Consider the following 9,806-nt stretch of genomic DNA (forward strand, 5'->3'; position numbering starts at 1 on the left):
CCAGTATCTATCACCCAGTCACCCCATCCCTCCCACCCCACCCCACACTCCAGGAACCCTCAGTTTGTTTCCTGAGATTAAGAATTCCTCATATCAGTGAGGTCATATGATACATGTCTTTCTCTGATTGACTTATTTCGCTCAGCATAATACCCTCCAGTTCCAACCACGTCGTTGCAAATGGCAAGCTCTCAATTCTTTTGATGGCTGCATAATGTTCCATTGTATATATATATCACTTCTTTATCCATTCATCTGTCGATGGACATCTTGGCTCTTTCCACAGTTTGGCTATTGTGAACATTGCTGCTATAAACATCGGGGTGCATGTACCCTTTCTGATCCCTACTTTTGTATCTTTGGGGTAAATACCCAGTAGTGCAATTGCTGGATTGTATGGTGGCTCCATTTTCAACTTTTTGAGAAACCTCCATACTGTTTTCCAGAGTGGCTGCACCAGCTTGCATTCCCACCAAAAGCGTACGAGGGTTCCCCTTTCTCCGCATCCCCCCCAACATCTGTCATTTCCTGACTTGTTAATTTTAGCCATTCTGACTGTTGTGAGATGGTATCTCATTGAGGTTTTGATTTGGATTTCCCTGATGCCAAGCGATGTTGAGCACTTTTTCATGTGTCTGTGGGCCATTTGGATGTCTTCTTTGGAAAAATCTCTGTTCATGTCTTCTGCCCATTTCTTGATTGCATCATTTGTTCTTTGGGTGTTGAGTTTTCATAAGTTCTTTATAGATTTTGGATACTAGCCCTTTAACTGATATATCATTTGCAAATATCTTCTCCCACTCTGTCGGTTGTCTTTTGGTTTTGTTGACTGTTTCCTTTGCTTTGCAAAAGCTTTTTATCTTGATGAAGTCCCAATAGTTCATTTTTGCCCTTGCTTCCCTTGCCTTTGGCGATGTTTCTAGGAAGAAGTTGCTGCGGCTGAGGTTGAAGACGTTGCTGCCTGTGTTCTCCTTTAGGATTTTGATGGACTCCTGTCTCACATTTAGGTCTTTCAACCATTTTGAGTCTATTTTTGTGTGTGGTGTAAGGAAATGGTCCAGTTTCATTCTTCTGCATGTGGCTATCCGGTTTTCCCAACACCATTTGTTGAAGAGACTGTCTTTTTTCCATTGGACATTCTTTCCTGCTTTGTCAAAGATTAGTTGACCATAGAGTTGAGGGTCCATTTCTGGGCTCTCTATTCTGTTCCATTGATCTATGTGTCTGTTTTTGTGCCAGGACCATACTGTCTTGATGATGACAGCTTTGTAATAGAGATGGAAGTCTGGAATTGTGATGCTGCCAGCTTTGCTTTTCTTTTTCAACATTCCTCTGGCTATTCGGGGTCTCTTCTGGTTCCATACAAATTTTAGGATTACTTGTTCCATTTCTTTGAAAAAAGTGGATGGTATTTTGATGGGGATTTCATTGAATGTGTAGATTGCTCTAGGTAGCATTGACATCTTCACAATATTTGTTCTTCCAATCCATGAGCATGGAACGTTTTTCCATTTCTTTGTGATTTCCTCAATTTCTTTCATTTGTATTTTACAGTTTTCTGAGTACAGATCCTTTGCCTCTTTGGTTAGATTTATTCCTAGGTATCTTATGGTTTTGGGTGCAATTGTAAATGGGATCGACTCCTTAATTTCTCTTTGTTCTGTCTTGTTGTTGGTGAATAGGAATGCCACTGACTTCTGTGCATTGATTTTATATCCTGCCACTTTACTGAATTCCTGTATGTGTTCTAGAAGTTTTGGGGTGGAGTCTTTGGGGTTTTCAACATAAAGTATCATATCATCTGCAAAGAGTGAGAGTTTGACTTCTTCTTTGCCGATTTGGATGCCTTTGATTTCTTTTTGTTGTCTGATTGCTGTGGCTAGGACTTCTAATACTATGTTGAATAGCCGTGGTGATAGTGGACATCCCTGCCACGTTCCTGACCTTAGGGGGAAAGCTCTCAGTTTTTCCCCATTGAATAGCCGTGGTGATAGTGGACATCCCTGCCACGTTCCTGACCTTAGGGGGAAAGCTCTCAGTTTTTCCCCATTGAGAAAACTTCGCTGTAAGTTTTCCATAGATGGCTTTTATGATATTGAGGTATGTACCCTCTATGCCTATACTCTGAAGAGTTTTGATCAAGAAAAAATGCTGTACTTTGTCTAATGTTTTTTCTGCATCTATTGAGAGGATCATATGGTTCTTGTTCTTTCTTTTGTTAATGTATTGTATCATGTTGATTGATTTGTGGATGTTGAACCAACCTTGCAGCCCAGGGATAAATCCCACTTGGTCGTGGTGAATAATCCTTTTAATGTACTGTTCGATCCTATTGGCTAGTATTTTGGTGAGAATTTTTGGATCCATGTTCATCAAAGATATTGGTCTGTAATTCTCCTTTTTGATGGGGTCTTTGTCTGGTTTTAGGATCAAGGTAATGGTGGCCTCATAAAATGAGTTTGGAAGTTTTCCTTCCATTTCTATTTTTTGGAACAGTTTCAGAAGAATAGGTATTAATTCTTCTTTAAATGTTTGGTAGAATTCCCCTGGGAAGCCATCTGGCCCTGGGCTTTTGTTTGTTGGGAGATTTTTGATGACTGCTTCAATTTCCTTAGTGGTTATAGGTCTGTTCAGGTTTTCTATTTCTTCCTGGTTCAGTTTTGGTAGTTGATGCATCTCTAGGAATGCATCCATTTCTTCCAGGTTATCTAATTTGCTGGCTTAGAATTGCTCATAATATGTTCTTATAATTGTTTGTATTTCTTTGGTGTTGGTTGGGATCTCTCCTCTTTCATTCATGATTTTATCGATTTGGGTCATTTCTCTTTTCTTTTTGATAAGTCTGGCCAGGGGTTTATCAATCTTGTTAATTCTTTCAAAGAACCAGCTCCTAGTTTCGTTGATCTGTTCTACTGTTCTTTTAGTTTCTATTTCATTGATTTCTGCTCTGATCTTTATGATTTCTCTTCTCCTGCTGGGTTTAGGCTTTATTTGCTCTTCTTTCTCTAGCTCCTTTAGGTGTAGGGTTAGGTTGTGTACTTGAGACCTTTCTTTTTTCTTGAGAAAGGCTTGTATTGCTATATACTTTCCTCTTAGGACTGCTTTTGCTGCATCCCAAAGATTTTGAACAGTTGTTTTTTCATTTTCATTTGTTTCCATGAATTTTTTAAATTCTACTTTAATTTCCTGGTTGACCCATTCGTTCTTTAGTAGGATGCTCCTTAGCCTCCATGTATTTGAGTTCTTTCCTACTTTCCTCTTGTGATTGAGTTCTAGTTTCAAAGCCCTGTGGTCTGAAAATAGGCAGGGAATGATCCCAATCTTTTGGTACCGGTTGAGACCTGATTGATGACCTAGGATGTGATCGATTCTGGAGAATGTTCCATGGGCACTAGAGAAGAATGTGTATTCCATTACTTTGGGATGGAATGTTCTGAATATGTCTGTGAAGTCCATTTGGTCCAGTGTGTCATTTAAAGTCTTTATTTCCTTGTTGATCTTTTGCTTAGACAATCTGTCCATTTCAGTGAGGGGGGTGTTAAAGTCCCCCACTATTATTGTATTGTTGTCAATGTGTTTCTTTGCTTTTGTTATTAATTGCCTTATATAATTGGCTGCTCCCATGTTAGGGGCATAGATATTTACAATTGTTAGATTTTGTTGTTGGATAGACCCTTTAAGTAGGATATAGTGTCCTTCCTCATCTCTTATTACAGCCTTTGGTTTAAAATCTAATTTGTCTGATATAATGATTCCCACACCAGCTTTCTTTTGGTGTCCATTAGCATGGTAAACAGTTTTCCACCCCCTTACTTTCAATCTGGGGGTGACTTTGGGTCTAAAATGAGTCTCTTGCAGACAGCATATTGATGGGTCTTGTTTTTTAATCCAATCTGATAGCCTGTGTCTTTTGATTGGGGCATTTAGCCCATTTACATTCAGGGTAACTATTGAAAGATATGAATTTAGTGCCATTGTATTGCCTGTAAGGTGAGTGTTACTTTATATTGTCTGTGTTCCTTTCTGGTCTATGTTGCTTTTAGGGTCTCTCTTTGCTTAGAGGACCCCTTTCAAGATTTCTTGTAGGGCTGGTTTTGTTTTTGCAAATTCCTTTAGTTTTTGTTTGTCCTGGAAGCTTTTTATCTCTCCTTCTATTTTCAATGATAGCCTCGCTGGATAGAGTCTTCTTGGCTGCATATTTTTCTCATTTAGTGCTCTGAATATATCCTGCCAGTCCTTTCTGGCCTGCCAGGTCTCTGTGGATAGGTCTGTTGCCAATCTAATGTTTCTACCATTGTAGGTTACATATCTCTTCTCCCGAGCTGCTTTCAGGATTTTCTCTTTGTCTCTGAGACTCGTAAGTTTTACTATTAGATGTCAGGGTGTTGACCTATTTTTATTGATTTTGAGAGGGGTTCTCTGTGCTTCCTGGATTTTGATGCCTGTTTCCTTCCCCAAATTAGGGAAGTTCTCTGCTATAATTTGCTCCATTTTACCTTCTGCCCTTCTCTCTCTTTCTTCTTCTTTTGGGATCTCAATTATTCTAATGTTGTTTCGTCTTATGGTATCGCTTATCTCTCAAATTCTGCCCTCCTGATCCAGTAGTTGTTTATCTCTCTTTTTCTCAGCTTCTTTATTTTTCATCATTTGGTCTTCTATATCACTGATTCTCTCTTCTGCCTCATTTATCCTAGCATTTAGCACCCCCTTATTTGATTGCACCTCATTAATAGCCTTTTTGATTTTGACTTGGTTCGATTTTAGTTCTTTTACTTCTCCAGAAAGGGTTTCTCTAATAACTTCCATGTTTTTTTCAAGCCCAGCTGGTATCTTTAAAGCGATGATTCTGAACTCTAGATCTGACATCGTACTAGTGTCCGTATTGAGTAGGTCCCTGGCATTCGGTACTACCTCTTGTTCTTTTTGTTGAGGTGATTTTTTCCATCTTGTCATTTTGTCCAGAGGAGAATAGATTAATAAGAGAACAAAATGCTAACAGGGTAACAACGTCCCCAGAAAATATACTCTAAACAAATGAGAAAAGACCTGAAGCAGTGGGAAAGGAAAGGGAAAGAGAGAAAAAAGGAAAAAGAAAAAAAAAAAAAAAAAGATAAAGATTAAAAAAAACAAACAAAAACAGAACAAAACAAAACAAAAAAAACAGAATATGATCAAATATAATCAGGCTGGTATATAGATCAGTGGCACACACTAGATTTTGGGTGTATTTTGGTCTTTTAGAAGAAAGTGCCTCCCAAAATTTTAAAGAAAGAAAAACTTATATATGTAGAAAAATAAGGGTTGATATGATTAAGGGATGGGATATGACTGTAAAGATGTAGATTATAGGGGCGTCTGGGTGGCTCAGTTGGTTAAGCGACTGCCTTTGGCTCAGGTCATGATCCTGGAGTCCTGGGATCGAGTCCCGCATAGGGCTCCCTGCTCATCAGGGAGTCTTCTTCTCCCTCTGACCCTGCCCCTCTCATGCTCTCTCTCTCTCTATCTCATTCTCTCTCTCAAATAAATACAATGTTTTTTTAAAAAAAGATGGAAATTATAAAAAAAAATATAAAAGGAATTGATAAGAAGTTGTTTGAAAAAAGAAAGAAGAGGATTTAAAAAAAAAAAGAAAAGAAAAAGGAGAGAATGTGATCAGGCAGGGGAGTAGGAAAAAAACATACACTAGAGATTTAGGGTATATTTTGATCTGTTAGAAGAAACTATCTCAAAATTTTAAAGAGAGAACAACATATATATATGCCAAAATACGGGTAACTACTATGAAGGGATAGAATATGACTCCAAAAATGAAAAATAAAAATGTTTTTTTAAAAAAGGAATTGATAAGGTGTTGGTTGAAAAAGGGGAAAAGAAAAATTCAAAAAAAAAAAAAAAAGACAGTTAAAAAAAATTAACTTTGAAAGACTAAAGAATCATGGTAAAAAAGCCATGGAGTCTATGTGCAGTATTCCCCTAGCGCTGGAGTTCTGCTGTTCTCATTGATCGGTAAACTTGGTCTTGGCTGGCTGTTCTCGCTGATCTTCTGGGGTAGGGGCCTGTTGCTGTGGTTCCCTGATGTCTTTGCCTGAGGCGGAATTGCCCAGCCCTTGCCTGGTCCGGGCTAAGTAATCTGCTCGGGTTGCTCTCCGGAGCTTTTGTTCCCTGCAAGCTTTCCGTACAGCTTTGGAGGTGGAGAGTGAAAATGGCGGCCTCCCAATCTCTGCCCCGGAGGAGCCGAGAACTTAGGGCCCCGCTCCTCAGTGAGCCCCCAGAGAAAAGCCGTCAGTCACTCCCGTCTCCCCAGTCTCCGGCCGCACTCAGTGCTCGCCCGGCCTGTGACCGCGCGTTTCTATCTCTGGCACCCGACCCGGTCTGGAGTCTCCAAACCCAGCAGATCCCTGCGGTGCACTCCCGCGCGGCTCCTCCCGGGGGAGGAAGGTGAGTCTCCCCGGATCTGCCGCTTGTTGGGTCCCTGCTGGAGGAGCAGGGGCCCGACTGGGCCGCGGATCATGGTTTATGGCAACCCCGAGCTGAGAGCCCGCACCTGGGCTCCGCCTCTGCAGCCGGCTTCCCTGCTCCGTTACCTGGGAGCTCTGCCACACTCAGGCACCCCCGGTCTTTCTGTGACCCCGAGGGTCCTGAGACCACACTGTCCCGGAGGGTTCCACCCCCCGCTTAGCCACCAGAGTGACGTCCCTCAGCGGAGCAGACTTTTAAAAGTTCCGATTTTGTGCTCCGCTGCTCTATCACTTGCCAGAAGCGGCCAACGGAGGCCCCTCCCCCGCCGTCTATCCTCCCGAATATCGAATATCGCCTCAGATTCACTTCTCTGCATGTCCTTCCTTCCAGAAAGTGGTCGCTTTTCTGATGAGAGAGTTGTTGCTATTCCTTTCTTCGATCTCCTGTCGGGTTTGTAGGTGTTCAGAATGGTTTGATCCCTATCCAGCTGAATTCCTGAGACCAGATGAAATCCAGGTCTCCTACTCCTCTGCCATCTTGCTCCGCCCCTCTAAGGATGCAAAATTTAATATATGTTTTACAACATAGACTGAAATGACATAAATCTCAGAACATATAGACAAATGTATCTTAATTATTTTATTGGTGTTATGATGATGATGATGATGATGATGATGATGTACATGGCTAGTGACATCATATTCTACAGCAATTAAGTGCCATGTATATATTTACCCCTTTCAGGTGTCATTCATTTGCAATCTATTGATTTCCCATCATTTTACAGCACTCCTCATTGGACTATTAAAAGGGCATTTAATTTCTCTCTCTAGGCATATAAGTACAGGAGATAAAATTTTTTGTTATGGATTTGAGAGTGTCAAGAGGTGGTACAGTGGAGTAGTTGCTTATAGGATAATAACAACACATAATAAACTGCAACAAGGAAAGCATTTTACTATATAGTTCCAGAAAACCACACAAATGTGTGCATGTTCTTTTTTTTTTTTTTTTTTTAAGATTTTATTTATTTGACAGAGAGAGCACAAGCAGAGGGAGAGAGAGGGAGAAGTAGGCTCCCTGCTGAGCAAGGAGCCCGATGCAGGACTCGATCCCAGGACCCTGGGATCATGATGGGGGCCAAAGGCAGACGCTTAACTGACTGAGCCACCCAGGCGTCCCCAAATGTGTGCATGTTCTATAGTCAGAATATAGGTGAATCATTTTTGAGGAACAAGATGCATGCAGACAACAAATCCAAGAAAAAAAATAACAAAATTAGACTGACCAATATAAAATATAGTCATGAAAACAAAGATAATATTAGTAGTGGTGTGATATGAAAAAGCTAATGGCCCTGATTCTGTGAAATTCTACAGATTACTTATATAAATGAGAGATTATTAATAATGCCATCTAGGAATGAGTAGATATGTAGATCCTTGATGAAAGTGCCTTAATCATGCTTGTAGACATACAGTAGACACTCAAGCTTGTTTGTATCATAAACTCAAAAACTTTTCTATCAGGGAGCCACCTTTTCTACAGTAAGTCTGCAACTTAAACAAATATTCCTGCAGACATTGAGTATAAACTTGCCTCTATCCTTCTTAATGCACTTTGTTCTTCTTCTACAAAACATAGTTTTCTTATCTTAACTGGGTAATGAATGGCAATTTTACCAATAGCTGATTTCAAATTCGCAAGCATGAAGTTGCAATGATATTCACTCATTCATCCTCTTACTCTACTATACATTCAATAGATATTAAGGACACTATGTCAAGAAGAGTTCCAGGCACCCAGGGTCCAGACAGAAAAGGAGATACCTGGTTATTGTTCTTTACATTTTAGTGGGAGGAGGCAGACAACATATGTAGGCTAATAAATTAGAAGCATGGAAGACATATAAATAAGATAAAAACTTTAACTGATAAATTTTGTATAGAGACCAAACAAATCATAAGTAACTCCATAATACCATACACTCCACATAAGCAGAAACTTTTCTCCACTCACCCCAGAGACTAAGAGTTTTAATTTTTGGAAGGTGGTGAATATATAAAGAGCAAAGAGATAATTGAAAAGTAATTGTGAATAGTTAGTTGTGCATTTGAGTGATTGCATGGAAATGAATATTAAATGGAGGATTTATTATGTTTCTAAAGAAATTCTTAAAATAATTAAATCAAATGTCATATTTGGCTAGATTAAAAGATCCAGTATGGCAACTTCCTGAAGGAAATTAAAAATAAACAAAATTTATTTTTCCTCTACCTATTTGAGATTACTTAATCTTATCTTTTATCAAACATGACTACACAATCTTTTGGTTTTAGAAAAGGCATGATATCCTCATGGATATCTTCCCTAACCCTAGGTGAAATTTACCTTTCTAAAGTGGGTAAAGACCTACTTTGCCAGCATCCTTATCATATTTCTAAGTTGTCCCTTTATTATTTTTCTTCCCCACAGTTTACAAGCTCTGTAACACCAAAGGCTTTATCATCTTGTACATAACAGTGTGCCCGGTGTTTGAGAGAATTACCAGCGGGTGATAGATATTTGATGCGTATTTCTTGGATAAATGACTGAATGATGGTTTTAAATAGACAACACTGATTAAATCCGGTTCTTCAACTACTCCACATGGACTTCCCTGCAACCTGAGTTAGCTGAAGAAAAATATGGAAAGCTAAAGATTTTCCTCAATTTACATTCATTAATACTGACCATGATAATCCTTTAGTCTCTTCCGCTGTTTTAAAACATTCTTTTTTGTCTTCCCTCTTCAGATCTCCAGCACTTCCTCTCCAGTCTCCACCATTTCACTATATGCCTTGGTTCCTACTTCGTAGAGAAAATTGACTACATCAGAAGTGAATTTCTATAAACTGCTCTAGCCTGCATCTCTGCTATTTTTTATTCATACTCTCTGTGCTTCACTAAGTTGACTTTTTCTACTTGAGCACCTAACTCCCCTTTTCTACTCAAGGATAGAGTTCCAACACTTCTCACCTCCTTCTCCTAAATCAGAGGTTTTTGTTCTGAATTTGATCTTTCCCAAAAACTACTAATATTCCCTTCAGGAAAAAAAAAAAAAAAAAAAAAAGGAAAACAAATCTTGCCTAGAGGTTTCATCCTCCAGATACCACTCAATTTCCCTTTATAACAAGATTCTCAATATAGAGTTGATGCCAAAGGACTGTGAATAGTGTTGAGGAGATTAATCTACATGGATAAAAAAAGGAAAAAAAAAAAGATCTTTATTTTAATTGGCTGAAGTATAATGTCCTTCATTCAATTTTTCATGTTGACAATCCACCACATGGTAGTATCTCTAAACA

Source organism: Mirounga leonina, unplaced genomic scaffold, assembly GCF_011800145.1.
Source record: "Mirounga leonina isolate KUSES-001 unplaced genomic scaffold, KU_Mleo_1.0 Mir_129, whole genome shotgun sequence".
NCBI lineage: Eukaryota > Metazoa > Chordata > Mammalia > Carnivora > Phocidae > Mirounga > Mirounga leonina.